We start from the raw sequence: 14,873 nt of genomic DNA on the forward strand, positions 1-14,873 counted from the left end.
ATATTATTATTATGTATACTAAAATTAAGATAAAGATTTACTAACATGAGTTTACAAATTAGTTATTTATATATTAAATTTATTTATTTTCTCAATCTTATTTAATTTGAAGTAAATTTAAAAATTTATATTCAAAACACTATTTATCTTTATGTATAATTCGAATAGATAAAAAAAATTTTTTTAATCTTATATTAGACATCTTTAATTATTTTTAATATTATTATTAATTTAAAATTATTAATTTTTATTTTGATTATATCATCTCATCATATTATACACTATCATTTTTTTTTATTATTCTTTTTACATGGATAACTATTATAGTCTCACCGTCACTATTATGTTGTCTTGTTTTATTTTTTTCTTATTTTCTTCTTCTATTAACCACAACCGCAATCAATTACAATAATACCATTATGGCAGCTCTTATTTTTGTTCATCACTTTGTATGTGAAAGACAGATTAAAAATATATAAGAATGAGTTAACAAAATAATTTATGAGAGTTCTTCAGTTCATTATTGATAGGTATATATATGTAAAAAAATTAAAAAATAAATATCAGATAAAAAAATAATAATTTTTTTTTAAATTAAATTGATGAGAGAAAATTTTGTATGTGAAAGATAGATTAAAAATATAAAAGAATGAATACAGTTTGGTAAGTAAACTGAGGAGAAAGGAAAATGAGTGTGAAAGTTATGCGTGAAATTAATATCCGCGGTAAAATGGTATAAAATTTGCAATTGTAGTAAACGAAAGCGAGAAAAAGATGGAGGCGATACAATCACGATATTTAAGGAAGGAGAATGATGGCAACAGTAATAATACAGAAGAGTGAACCTAATGGTGAGAGGAGAAGCACTAAAAATTGAATAATGAGATAAAAAATTTTATAACCGAATAATGAATCAAACTTGGTATAAAGTACTCACATAAAGAATATACCCAAAATAAAACGATAAGATCCATAAAAAATTATTTATCACCCTAATTATTTTTTGCCTCCTTTCATACATGGAGTTGAAAATCAACATTTGGCATAGTTATTATCTAGTTCAGAAAATCACAAAAACTCATCCAAATAATTGTTACATACAGAGAAGTACATTTAGTATTGGAAAGAGAAGTAAGAAAATTGAAAACGGATAAAATTAATTAAATGGATAAATTATTGGAATAAAAAATTGAAGAAGAGGTTACGGTTCCTACAACTATTAGTGAAATACAGAATAAAAATGAGATAGAAGAACATGTATTGTTGTTGTTAACAGTGAAAGTTCTTTTATTTATAGTAACGGATGCATGTACGGAAGAATCTCTATTATTAAGGGCAATATTAGAAAGTAAATTTGGATACGAAAACTCTGTATCTACATTATATATTGTTATAGACAAGTGATCATCAGCAAATAAAATGGAGCGACCATCAAATTTATTCATAAATTTCACAATATTTAACTATCAACTGTCATGGTAAATTTTAGAAGGTTAGATTTAACAGTGTTTGTATAGTTTTCTAGAGTGTTTGAGAATACTCTAGATGATTCCGAAACATTCTAGAATGTCCTAGAAGGTCCTGGAATACCCTAGAAGGTTCTAGAAGACTCTGGAAGGTCATAGAGTATTCTAGAAGAGTGTAGATGTATATAGAAGTATAAAGAGTGGTATGGAATAATCTAGAAACATTTAGAGAATTGTGATAGGATAGATATTTGTAAAGAAGGTTCTGGATGATTAATCTGGACCGTTGATTAGATTTAATCCTAACCATCCATTGAGGAGGTGGATAGCTATAAATAGGGGTGAGAGTTAGAGTTTGTGTGTGTGAATAATTTGTAACCACACTTGAGCAATAAAGTGTTCTTCCACCAAAGCTTCCTTTCTCTTGTGTTCTCTTGTATTCTTAGCTTTCTTGCTAAGTATTGAGGGTTAGGTTGATTTGGTCTTAGCTCAAGAGGTTGAGTAAGTCCGAGTGCCGGCACGGTAGCGTTGGAGTGTGTCCAAGGCCGTGATAATTTGGTATCCGAGCAAGGTTCGAGAGGGAGCACAAGTGATTTGTGGGTATGGCTTCTAGTATCGCCATGGAGCATATTGAGTCTCAAAGGGGAAGGAATGCTATTCCTTCTCAATGGGGAGGCAAGAAGGTCCGTTCTTCAAGTGAGCCTAGAGGTAAGGACTCTAACTTTCTAGAAGAGAGAGTTTCTGTGTTGGAGAATGCTCTATCCTCTATGGATGAGCGTTTCCAAAGGATAGAACATGATAAGGAGACCCTCGAGGCTCACGTGTTAGGAGAACTAGATGCTTTCAAAGAAAGCATGCTCCAAATTGAAGAGAAGCTTGAGAATTCCTTAAAGTTATTTGAGGAAGTTCGAGTTTGGTTCGAGGAGGCAAAATCTCGACCAACCATTATAAGAGAGACGACAAAGATTGATCTCCCCAAGCCAAAGGAGTTCAAGGGCATAAGGGACGCTCGCGAGGTGGAGAACTTCCTATGGCAAATGGAGAGGTACTTCGAAGGTCAAGGGGTGGTCGAAGAAGCAATAAAGGTACGCACTGCAGCTCTCTACCTTTTTGATAATGCTACTTTGTGGTGGAGGAGAAAATGCGTAGAGATGGAAAAGGATACTTGCAACATAGCCACATGGGAAGATTTCAAAAGGGAGTTGAAAAGACAATTCTTCCCTGAGAATCTGGTTTATGAAGCAAGGAAGAAGTTGAGGGAGTTGAAGCACAAGAGTACGATTAGCGACTACGTAAAGGAGTTCACTACTCTCACGCTTCAAATCCCCAACTTAGCATCAGAGGATGCATTGTTCTTCTTCATTGATGGACTCCAACCTTGGGCAAAGCAAGAACTACAAAGAAGGAATGTTAAGGATGTTGATGAGGCCATCGTAGTGGCCGAATCACTCATTGAGTATCATAAGGGAGACTCTAAATCCAAGTCATCCTCCAAGCCTAGTTCTACTAAAGGTGAGGGAGACAAGGGAAAGAGTTTCTCAACCAAGAAGGAAGGAAAATACTCTTCAAAGAAAGAGTACGAAGAAAAGAAAAAGGCTTTCGTGCCCAAAGGAGGATGCTTCGTGTGCAAGGGATCACACCAAATGAAGGATTGTCCCAAGCTAGGGACTTTGGCATCTATCGCCAAGGAACGAAAAGCTCAAACTCAAGTAACTGAGTGTGTTTGATCTATCCAACACATGAATGCTGTGAAGGGCAAAGAGGCAAGCACTACAGAAAAGAAAGGCTTGATGTATGTCAAAGCCTTTATCAATGAAAAACCCGTCATGGCTATGATCGACACTGGTGCTACACACAACTTCATCACGCCTGATGAAGCAAAGAGGCTTGGGTTGAAGATCACCGAAAAGAATGGCTGGTTTCAAACCCGTGAATACCAAGGGTGAACCCCTTAAGGGAGTAGCAAAAGGGGTTGAGATGACTCTTGGTTCTTGGAAGGGCCTTGTGGATTTCTCAGTAGCACCCATGAAAGATTTTAAAATAGTCATCGGACTCGATTTGCAAAGGAAAGCAAATATAATACCTATGCCATACTACGACGTAGTATGCATCATGGAGAAAGGGTCTCCATGCATGGTCCCTACAATCTCTAAAGTTGGCGGACCACCGATACTGTCTGCCATGCAACTCAAGAAAGGGTTCAAGAAGGGAGAGACTACATATTTGGCTCTATTACAAGAGGAGTCAACATCCGAAAGAGAAGACGTTCCTCCCAAAATCAAGGAAGTCCTTGAAGAAAATAAGGATGTGATGCCTCCCGAGTTGCCAAAACAACTACCACCTAGGAGGAAGGTGGACCACAAGATTGAATTGGAGTTAGGAGCAAAGCCGCCCGCCTCAACACCTTATAGGATGGCACCGCCAGAACTCGATGAGTTGAAGAAGCAACTCAAGGATTTGCTAGATGCTGGGTTCATCCGTCCATCAAAGGCACCTTATGGCGCACCAGTCTTGTTCCAAAAGAAGCATAATGGTTCATTGAGACTATGCATCGACTATCGAGCACTTAACAAGGTAACCATCAAGAACAAATACCCCATTCCTTTGATAGCCGATTTGTTTGATCAACTTGGTAGAGCTAAGTGGTTCTCAAAGCTAGATTTGAGGTCAGGATATCACCAAGTGAGAATTGCCGATGGTGATGAACCTAAGACCACGTGTGTCATGAGGTATGGATCGTATGAGTGGTTGGTGATGCCTTTTGGCTTGACCAATGCTCCTGCGACCTTCTGTACCTTGATGAACGAGATTTTTCGACCTTACCTTGATCGGTTTGTAGTGGTCTACTTGGATGACATTGTTGTCTATAGCAATACTTTGGAGGAACATGTAGAACACTTACGAACCGTGTTCAAGATCTTGCGAGAGAATAACCTATATGTGAAGAAGGAAAAGTGTTCCTTTGCAAGGGACGAAGTCCACTTCTTGGGACACATCATTAAAGATGGAACTCTCTGCATGGATCAAGGAAAAGTGAAGGCTATCAAAGAGTGAGAACCTCCAAACAAGGTATCTGAATTGAGGTCATTCCTTGGGTTGGCTAATTACTATCGGAGGTTTATCAAGGGATTCTCCGCCAAGGCTGCACCATTAACTGATCTTCTCAAGAAGAACCACTCTTGGGAATGGACAAAGGAGTGTCAAAAGGCTTTTGATGAGTTGAAGGCTGCTATCACAGAAGGACCAGTACTAGCACTACCCGACTACTCAAAGGTGTTTGAAGTCCACACTGATGCTTCTGACTACGCTATTGGAGGAGTTCTGATGCAAGAAGGACATCCTATTGCCTTTGAGAGTCGCAAGTTGAATGATACAGAGAGGCGATACACTGTCCAAGAGAAGGAGATGACCGCAGTGGTGCATTGTCTGAGAACTTGGCGTCACTACTTGCTTGGTTCACACTTCATCGTCAAGACAGACAATGTGGCTACAAGCTACTTCCAAACTCAAAAGAAGTTAAGCCCCAAACAAGCTAGGTGGCAAGACTTCTTGGCTGAGTTTGATTTCGAATTCGAATACAAGTCGGGCAAGACTAATGTGGTAGCAGATGCACTGAGTCGCAAGGCTGAGTTAGCGGCCATTTCTATGGTTGAAGGAGATATTATGCATATCATCAAGGAAGGGTTGCATCACGATCCATTAGCCAAGAAGTTGGTGGAGTTGGCTAGAGAAGGTAAGACCAAAAGATTTTGGTTAGAAAATGACCTTCTCTACACTAAAGAGAGAAGACTATACGTCCCTAAATGGGAAAATCTAAGAAGAAAATTAGTGAGGGAATGTCACGACACCAAGTGGGCTGGTCACCAAGGTCAGCGAAGGACCTTGGCACTCATTGAATCTTCTTATTATTGGCCTCAAATGAGAGATGAAGTGGAGATCTATGTGAAGACTTGTCTTGTGTGCCAACAAGATAAGATTGAAAACAAGACACCAAGCGGGTTGTTGGAACCTCTGCCTCTATCAGAGCGACCGTGGGAAATTGTCTCTCTAGATTTCATCTCTGCCTTACCGAAGTTCGAGGGGTTTAGATCTATTCTCGTGGTAGTGGATCGATTTTCGAAGTATGCTACCTTTATACCTTCCCTACTGACTGCACTGCAGAGGAAGCAGCACGACTATTCTTCAAGAATGTGGTGAAGTACTGGGGATTGCCTAAGAGCATCATTAGTGATTGAGATCCACGCTTCACAGGACGACTATGGACAGAGCTGTTCAAACTCCTTGGGTCGGAGCTTCATTTCTCAACAAGCTTCCATCCTCAAACCGATGGGCAGACTGAGAGAGTGAATGCCTTATTTGAGTGTTACTTGAGGCATTTTGTTAGCGCTAATCAGAAGGATTGGACAAAACTCCTAGACATTGCTCAATTCTCATACAATCTGCAAAGGAGTGAGTCTACAGGGAAGAGCCCATTCGAGATTGTGACTGGACAACAGCCGCTTACACCTCACTCTCTTTCTTCCTCTTACTCAGGGAAGAGCCCTGGAGATTATTGTATGATTAAGTCATGGGAAGAACAAGCAGATGTCACTCGTTCTTACCTCGACAAAGCTGCCAAGAGGATGAAGAAATGGGCAGATAAGAAGAGGAGGCATGCAAGCTATCAAGTGGGAGACAAGGTAATGATCAAACTTCTTCCATAACAATTCAAAGCCTTTCGCAAGGTTCATAAGGGCTTAATCCGCAAATACGAAGGGCCATTTGAGATCATTGGACGTGTTGGGGAGGTTGCTTACAAAGTACAACTCCCTCCCTCTATGAAGATCCACCCGGTCTTCCATGTGAGTATGCTTAAACCATATCATGGAGACCAAGACGAACCGAGTAGAGGTGACTCAAGTCGCGCTCCGCCCGTAATAATTAGATCCTTTGATAAAGAAATCGAAGAGAACTTAGCTAATCGCATCGTGCGACGAAGAGGGGTGCCACCAAGTATCCAATACTTGATCAAGTGGAAAGGGCTCCCGATAACCGAAGCTAGCTGGGAAACTCGCGAAGATCTGTGGCAATTCCAAAAACACCTAGAGCGGTATCATGAACAGAATGCGACGAGGATGTCTGCGCATTAGGTGGGGGAGAATGTCATGGTAAATTTTAGAAGGTTAGATTTAACAGTGTTTGTATAGTTTTCTGGAGTGTTTGAGAATACTCTAGATGGTTCCGGAACGTTCTAGAATGTCCTAGAAGGTCCCGGAATACCCTAGAAGGTTCTAGAAGACTCTGGAAGGTCATAGAGTATTCTAGAAGAGTGTAGATGTATATAGAAGTATAAAGAGTGGTATGGAATAATCTAGAAATATTTAGAGAATTGTGGTAGGATAGATATTTGTAAAGAAGGTTCTGGATGATTAATCTGGACCGTTGATTAGATTTAATCCTAACCATCCATTGAAGAGGTGGATGGCTATAAATAGGGGTGAGAGTTGAGTTTGTGTGTGTGAATAATTTGTAACCACACTTGAGCAATAAAGTGTTCTTCCACCAAAGCTTCCTTTCTCTTGTGTTCTCTTGTATTCTTAGCTTTCTTGCTAAGTATTGAGGGTTAGGCTGACTTGGTCTTAGCTCAAGAGGTTGAGTAAGTCCGAGTGCCGGCACGGTAGCGTTGGAGTGTGTCCAAGGCCGTGACACAACGCTCCCTATTTACTCAAATATAGTTGCTAGAATTTGTATTTGTATTTTTCATGTTTTTGACTAATTATGTTCTCTAATTTTCTCATCATTTTAGTCTTATTCTTAAAATATTTGTCAGCATCCATTATTCTTTTTTTGTATAGTCTTTTTTTATATCTAATCAATTTGTTTTGGATAGTGTGCTTATAAAATTCCTATCATCCTTAATTGCTTATTTTAAGTATGAACTTCGCTAAGGGAATAATAAAAAATCTTGACAACATGTATAATGAGTTTTGAATTTGACCCAATACAAAAAAAAATTCAAACAATTATTTCAAAAGATTAACCATCTCAATCCTAATTTATCAAAAAGAATTTACTTAAACATCTTCTCCCCTCCTAACCGTCTGCTACGCCACCCTCATCGATTATCTTACCTCTCCAGCATTAGAAGCTCCCTTACCGGCCATCAAACAACCATCCATGTAATTATTAAAATAATCATCTAATTACCTAGTAAAATGACTATCCAGCATTTGTTAATTGTATATTCTTAAACTGAATCAAACAAAATAACCATCCAATTAAGAATTAAAATAATCATCTACATACCAAGTGAATTAAACATCCAGCTTTTAAATTCGTCTGTTAATGTATATACCTTAAAAACGTAAGGTGAGCGAAATCCAAGAAAGCCAAGTTAGCCGGAAACCTCCACAACACCATAAAACAAAACACTCGCCTTCTTGATATCTTCAATCCGATACACCACATCCACCAAAGACAACCCACCGAACTTCAAATCAACGTACACGTGGCACCATCCCCACCCGCTGTATGTTGCGGATAAAGACGCTGGAACGGTAAAAGCCGCCGGTTGCCAGGGGCTGCACGACCTCCACGTTAGTGGGCTGCGCAACGGACGCAACATGCGCGAAAGGGGTGTCTTCGTTGGACAGCTGGGGGCGTCAGGTTGTGTTCTGGAAAGTGGACAGTGGTGATCTTTGCGACGTTAGTGCGGAGAGAGTGGAAGAGACTGCCGAATAAAAAAATTGCAGCACGTTTTTCGCCGTATAAAATGGAAAAATACATAACTTCTCTATAACTAAATCCTTATTTTTTAAATTTGAAATTAAAAATTATTAGGAATTAATTAAATTAATTATTAACTAATTATAATTTCAATTTTATTTCTGTTGTATACATCGTACACTAAACTCATTGTCTCTCTTTTGGATAATTAAGGTCCACCACCGCCACCACCACAAGCTAAATTATTATGTTGTTGAAAATGATATGAAATAACTAATTTGGGGGCATTGTAACGTAACGCCTTAGTTGAGACTTAGTGTGTGTTTGGATTACAGTTTGCAGATGGAAATTTGTATAAAATTAATTTTGCACAATTGATTTTGATGAAAAGTAAGTTTAGGTTAACGTGATTTATGTTTGGTAATCTTTATATCAAAATTGATTATAGTAAAATAAATGTTTAAATTATACTACTCAAAATCACTTTTAGATGAAAAATTAATAAAAGAGATATTAATTTAAATAATTTCTTTTATATACATGCAAAATCAGAACACTAACAAAAATAATATAAAAAATATTTATCATATAAATAAAATAAATACAATAAAAAATAAAAATATGAAAGAGAGTACTATAAATTTTATAATGTCAAACAAAAAGAAAATATTCTATAATTTTCTTAGTACTATCAGTGCTCTTTAATTTAATATTATTTTAGATTATAAATTTTCATTATTTATGACTCTATTGTTACTTATAATTAATTTTTTATTTATTTTATCCTTTTTTTATAGGATCATAATTGTCCTTTTCTTTATGGGATCATAATTGATAATTTATATTATACAAAATTTTGATAATAAATGTAGTATATAATAATTACAATAAAAAATTTTACAAAGTCAAAATAAAAAATTAAAAAAATTAATACAAAATAAAAATAGAATACATCAAAGAATAGAGAAAAAAATCATATAAGAAATAATAAAAATTCTATAAAACCAACAACATATATCATATGAACAAAAAAATAAAATAAAAAGTAAATAAAATTTATATGAATAAAATCAAATAAAAATAAATAAAAAAATTTCATACACAATATAAATACAATGCAGTAAAAGATAGAAAAAAATTCATATGAACAAAAAATAATAAAAATATCATAAAAATTAATAAAATACTTGAAAAATCAGAGCATTGTAAAAAATAAAAAAATCAACAACATTTGTCATATGAATAAAATAAATACAATAAAATAAATAAAAAATCATATGAACAAAGCCAAACAAAAATAAAAAAGATTTTATAAAAAAATATACATATAAAAAATAGCATAGTAAATGATAAAAAGAACTCATATAAAGACATAACATGAGAAATAAAAAAACTACACAAATAATATAAAAATATTTATCATATAAATAAAAAATATAATAAAAAATATAAAAATTGAAATGTGAAAATGAATACTAAAAATAATAAAAAAATTAAAATATTCAATTTGCTAGTGATTGAAACAAATCTGAACGATTTTGATGAAAAAAAAATTAGAACAAAGAACTATGAAAAAGAAGAACTACTGTGAAGATAATAGTTACTGGTATCTTTTTTATAGAAGAAAATGAAGGGTAGAGTTGGTAAAAAAGAAATAAAATTTTCACCTAATTTTTCAAGAAAAATCAGCAACCATGAACGTCAAACGCAAAAGCTACAAAATTTAGCTTCTCCTGAACGTGCGAGGCAGAATCAATTCTGCGTTCAGAAAGATAAAAATTGCTAAACATAAAAGTAAAATTTTTAAAAGTTCAAACGTGCTTCTCTCTTCTCCAACGTGGTTGTCAAACACACTCTTAATAAGATAAGAAAAATTGTCCAAATGATTTATTTCTTAGGCACATAACTACCATCCATAGAAGACTACTATTTGTCTATTTAATATTTATTGTAGACATACTTTTTATATTATTCAAAAACATATACACCGCTGTTATTTAATTTAGTATTAAGGCATAGTGTGGAGTAAATTATGTATGTATATGTTATGTCACTCTCATAGTTTGAAGGAACATTAACAATTAGGCAATTGGAGACATAATAATCTTATCTTCTACTTGTCCTCTTGGACACGGAAACAACAATAAAAAAATGTTAAAATTAGAGTAATACCCTAAATAGGTCTCCAAGAAATTTACTATCCGATAGTTTTGTCCTCCACAAAATTTAACTAAGATTTTAACCCTGAAGTTTTCAGATATTTTTCAGATATGTCCCCAAAACCGTTTGATCCGGTTAAAGTGGTGATGTGTCAGGTTAACTGTGACATGTCACCTTTAGGACATTTTGGTTCCCATCCACGCTGAACAAAACGACGTCATATTGGAACTAGGGGTAAAACGACGTCGTTTCGGGGAGGACAAATTCGTCCCCACTTAGACAGAGAATGCAAACGACGTTGTTTTCATGTTGGGAACCTATTTGCCTTATAATAGTATCTTAGGGGACCTATTTGACCTATAATTCGTGATGTTAAAAAGAAGCTATATTTACTTTAACGCAAACCTTAAAAACACATTGACATTGGTATGTTCATTTATCAAAATGGTAACATAAACCTGAGAACCCAAACATGTTAACCACATAAATATTTGGCTTCAAGAGCAACACAAACCAAATCAAGTCAAAAAAAGGTTTATTTTTTTTCAACATAAACTAAACGAAACCATTCTAAACAACATAACGTCTTCTTCCTCCAACATAACAAAAGGTGGTAACATAACTAAGACAACAACTTTCACACTAATTCTTAGAAGCATCATTTCTTGAAAGATTGGTTCAACCCTCGTGTTGGAATGATTTTGAACAACTTAGATACTGCCACTGGTTGCAGCTGATATTGTCTCAACACTAACACTCCCCGAATTCTTTGCCCTAATTATTGTCTCCTTTGGACGTCTAAAAGAAAGCTGAGCTAGGAATAAACAGTATTGTTATCACCATGTTTCAGCAATACTGAAATTTTGTGTGAAACATGATGATAACAATACTGTTTATTCCAAACTCAGCTTTCTTTTAGACGTCCAAAGGAGACAGTAATTAGGGCAAAGAATTTGGAGAGTATTAGTGTTGAGACAATATCAGCTGCAACCAGTGGCACAGTATCTAAGTTGTTCAAATTCATTCCAACACAAGGGTTGAACCAGTCTTTCAAGAAATGATGATTCTAAGAATTAGTGTGAAAGTTGTTGTCTTAGTTATGTTACCACCTTTTGTTATGTTGGAGGAAGAAGACGTTATGTTGTTTAGAATGGTTTCGTTTAGTTTATGTTGAAGAAAATAAACTTTTTTTTACTTGATTTGGTTTGTGTTGCTATTGAAGCCAAATATTTGTGTGGTTAACATGTTTGGGTTCTCAGGTTTATGTTACCATTTTGATAAATGAACAGACCAATGTCAATGTGTTTTTAAGGTTTGCATTGAAGTAAATATAGCTTCTTTTAACATCACGAATTATTGGTCAAATAAGTCCCCTATGATACTATTATAAGACAAATAGGCCTCCCACATGAAAACGGCGCCGTTTGCATTCTCTGTCTAAGTGGGGACGAATTTGTCCTCCCCGAAATGACGTCGTTTTGCCCCTGGTTCCAATACGACGTCGTTTTGTCCAGCGTGGATGGGGACCAAAATGTCCTAAAGGTGATATGTCACAGTTAACCTGACACGTCACCACTTTAACCGGATCAAACAGTTTTGGGGACGTATCTGGGGGATATTTGAGAACCTCAGGATCGAAATCTTAGTTAAATTTTATGGGGGACAAAACTGTGGGATGGTAAATTTCTTAGGGACCTATTTTGGTATTACTCTTAAAATTATGAGCAAAGAGTAAATTATTAGTATAATTATTGTTGTAATGTAAAATATAAGTAAGGACCTACAAGAACGTGACGATGTTGCTGGCTCTAAAGACTTCAGGAGCATGGTGAGCTTGGCAGGTTAAGTTGGTGGGAAATAAGGGTCAACACACATTTTTCCGCGCTTTCTTTGGTACTTATAGGTTTCTATTGTTGTATCCTATGAGAGGAAGAAAGGACGAAAGATCGTATAAATAAGAAAAATAAATAATTATAAAAAAATCCAAGAGTCAATGGAGTATTTGTACAATATGTACAATAGACTATTTATTTAGTCCAATATAAGTTAAAAAATGAACATCTAGAGTAAAATATTACTAATTTCTCAAACACAATACATCCATACTATCCAGAATAACCATCTGAGTAATTTCTCAAACACAATACATCCATATTATCCAGAATAACCATCCGAGTACCAAGAATAATAAACATATGATATTCTACTGAATCAAACATCCCTAAACCCCATTATACACATTGTACATATACTCCATTGGCTCTCTATACTTCCTCTTATAAAAATTACCAAAATTTTAAAAGAAATATAAATCATTGATATAAAGATTATAAAAAAAAAATAATTAAAGATATATTTATATTTTTATAAAAAATTTAATTTTTTTAAATATTATAAACATTAATTCTTTTTAATAATTTAGGTATTAATTTTTTTTAATAATTAAATCTTTGTAACAATTTTTTAGAATAATTTTTCTTAATTTTTTTTTGAATAATTTAAAAGGCAAGCTTCACTGTCAGTGATTCATCGATGCTGAAGATGAGTGATTTCGCCATGGATTTGAAAGAAGAGATCAGATAGCAATGCAGAATAGGTTTGATAGGAGCACATGTATATTGTGCAGTTATGGTTAGTTACAATCAATTATTGTTTCAGTTAGTTAGTTACTCTTAGCTGTGACTGAAGCTTCTAGAGAAAGTCAGTTAGCTCCACTGCTTCAGGGATTAGATGCTTCTTCTACCAGCTACAAATAGCTGCTGCACTACACTTGTATTTGTTTTTTGATTCTCTGATCACTCTGCTTAATAACAGAACTTCCCTCTTCTACACACTTCTTTCTCTACTCTCATTCCTTACCTGTCTTCATGCCTTCCTCTCTAATCTTTATATCAGTTTCTTCTATTCCTTATAGCCTAAGTTGCTGATACCTTCATGGTATCAGAGCTCTTGGCTCCATAGCTTCCGTGAACAACCAAATCAGAATCAAGAACGATCAAGAATCATGGCTCAGAATTTTGTCGCAACTCCCATATCCATGAAGCTGGATGAAAACAACTACCTGCAGTGGAAGGATCAAGCAGAGTCAACAATTGAAGGAAATGATATGCTGAATCATCTCACTGGAGAAGAAATTCCTCAAATTCTTCTTCCCAGTGGTGCTGTGAATCCAGAATTTCAGAAGTGGAAGCGGCAAGATGCTCTCCTGAAATCGTGGCCGTTGGCTTCGATGTCAACACCATTCACTACAAGAACGGTTGGTTGTACACTCAAACATCAGATTTGGAAAAGGTTAGAAGATCATTTCTCATCCCAAATCAAAGCCAAAGTAATGCAATTGAAGAACCAATTAAGCACGATTCAGATAGGTAGCTTGGTCACTGAGTATGTTCTAGCAATAAAGAGTACTATGGATGTGTTAGCCTCTCTGTAGGAGAGTCAATGAAAGAGAGCGATCATGTCAATACAATTCTACACGGTCTAACTGAAGAGTATGGCAATGTGATGACTTCAATTCTAGCAAGATCAACCAGCATAACAGTAGGAGAATTAGAACCTCTATTGCTAGCTCATGAAAGCACGTTAGCAAGATTTAGAAAGTCAGAACCCTTTGTACAAGCCAATATAGCTCAGCACTCACAATTCACCCAGAATCAACTCTATCCCCAAAATTCAACAGCAGGAGGAAACTTTAGAGGCAATTTTTGAGGCAGATCAGGAAGAACGTTTAGAGAAAAAGGCAGAGGCACATATAACTCAGAAAGAATGACTCAAGATGCAGGAAGATTTATACAAGAATACAATAATCATGGTGACTACAATAGAGGACAGTACAGTCGAGGAAGAATGATGCAAGGAAGTGGAAAACCACAATGCCAAGTATGTGACAAAGTTGGACACACAGCAAGATTTTGCTGGTATAGGTATGACAAGGAAGATATGCAGGGAAACAGCAATCAGATTACTCAACCAAATGCAAATTACAGCAATATTTTGGCAACACCCTCCACTGTATAAGATCCAAATTGGTATCCTGACTCTGGAGCCACACACCACATTACTCATGATGCACAAAATCTCATAGAGAAACAAGCATACACTGGGGATGAGCAAGTTGTCATAGGAGATGGATCAGGTTTGCATATTCATAATGTTGGTAAAATGTGTTTTAGAACTTATTTGAGCTCCAAGTTACTTACACTAACTAAACTGCCTCATGTACCTGAAATCACAAAGAATTTGATGAGCGTTAATCAATTCTGTTGTGACAATAGAGTCTTTTTTGAATTCTATGCTGACAAATGCTGCATCAAATCACAGGGAACTAGAGAATTGTTGCTTCAAGGGAATGTTGATAGAGGCCTCTATAAATTTGGAAACATCACAGCTGCACACACACCTCCTTCTGCTTATACTTCTACCTTAATACAGCCGAATAATTTTTTGATTTGGCATGCAAGATTAGGACATGCAAATCAAAATGTAGTGTCAAAAGTATTAAAGTCCTGTAATATTTCTATTTCACCTAATAAAGAAACATGT

At 35.5% G+C, this 14,873-nt stretch overlaps 1 pseudogene; it reads left to right on the plus strand.

Annotated features, from left to right (window-relative positions):
- Positions 1-1,943: 1,943 nt before the first annotated feature.
- LOC148554457 (uncharacterized) lies at positions 1,944-4,544 on the plus strand (annotated as a pseudogene).
- The last annotated feature ends 10,329 nt before the right edge of the window (positions 4,545-14,873 follow it).

The sequence above is a fragment of the Arachis ipaensis genome, chromosome B6 (genome assembly GCF_059453495.1).
Source record: "Arachis ipaensis isolate K30076 ecotype BB chromosome B6, ASM5945349v1, whole genome shotgun sequence".
In the NCBI taxonomy this organism is placed as follows: domain Eukaryota; kingdom Viridiplantae; phylum Streptophyta; class Magnoliopsida; order Fabales; family Fabaceae; genus Arachis; species Arachis ipaensis.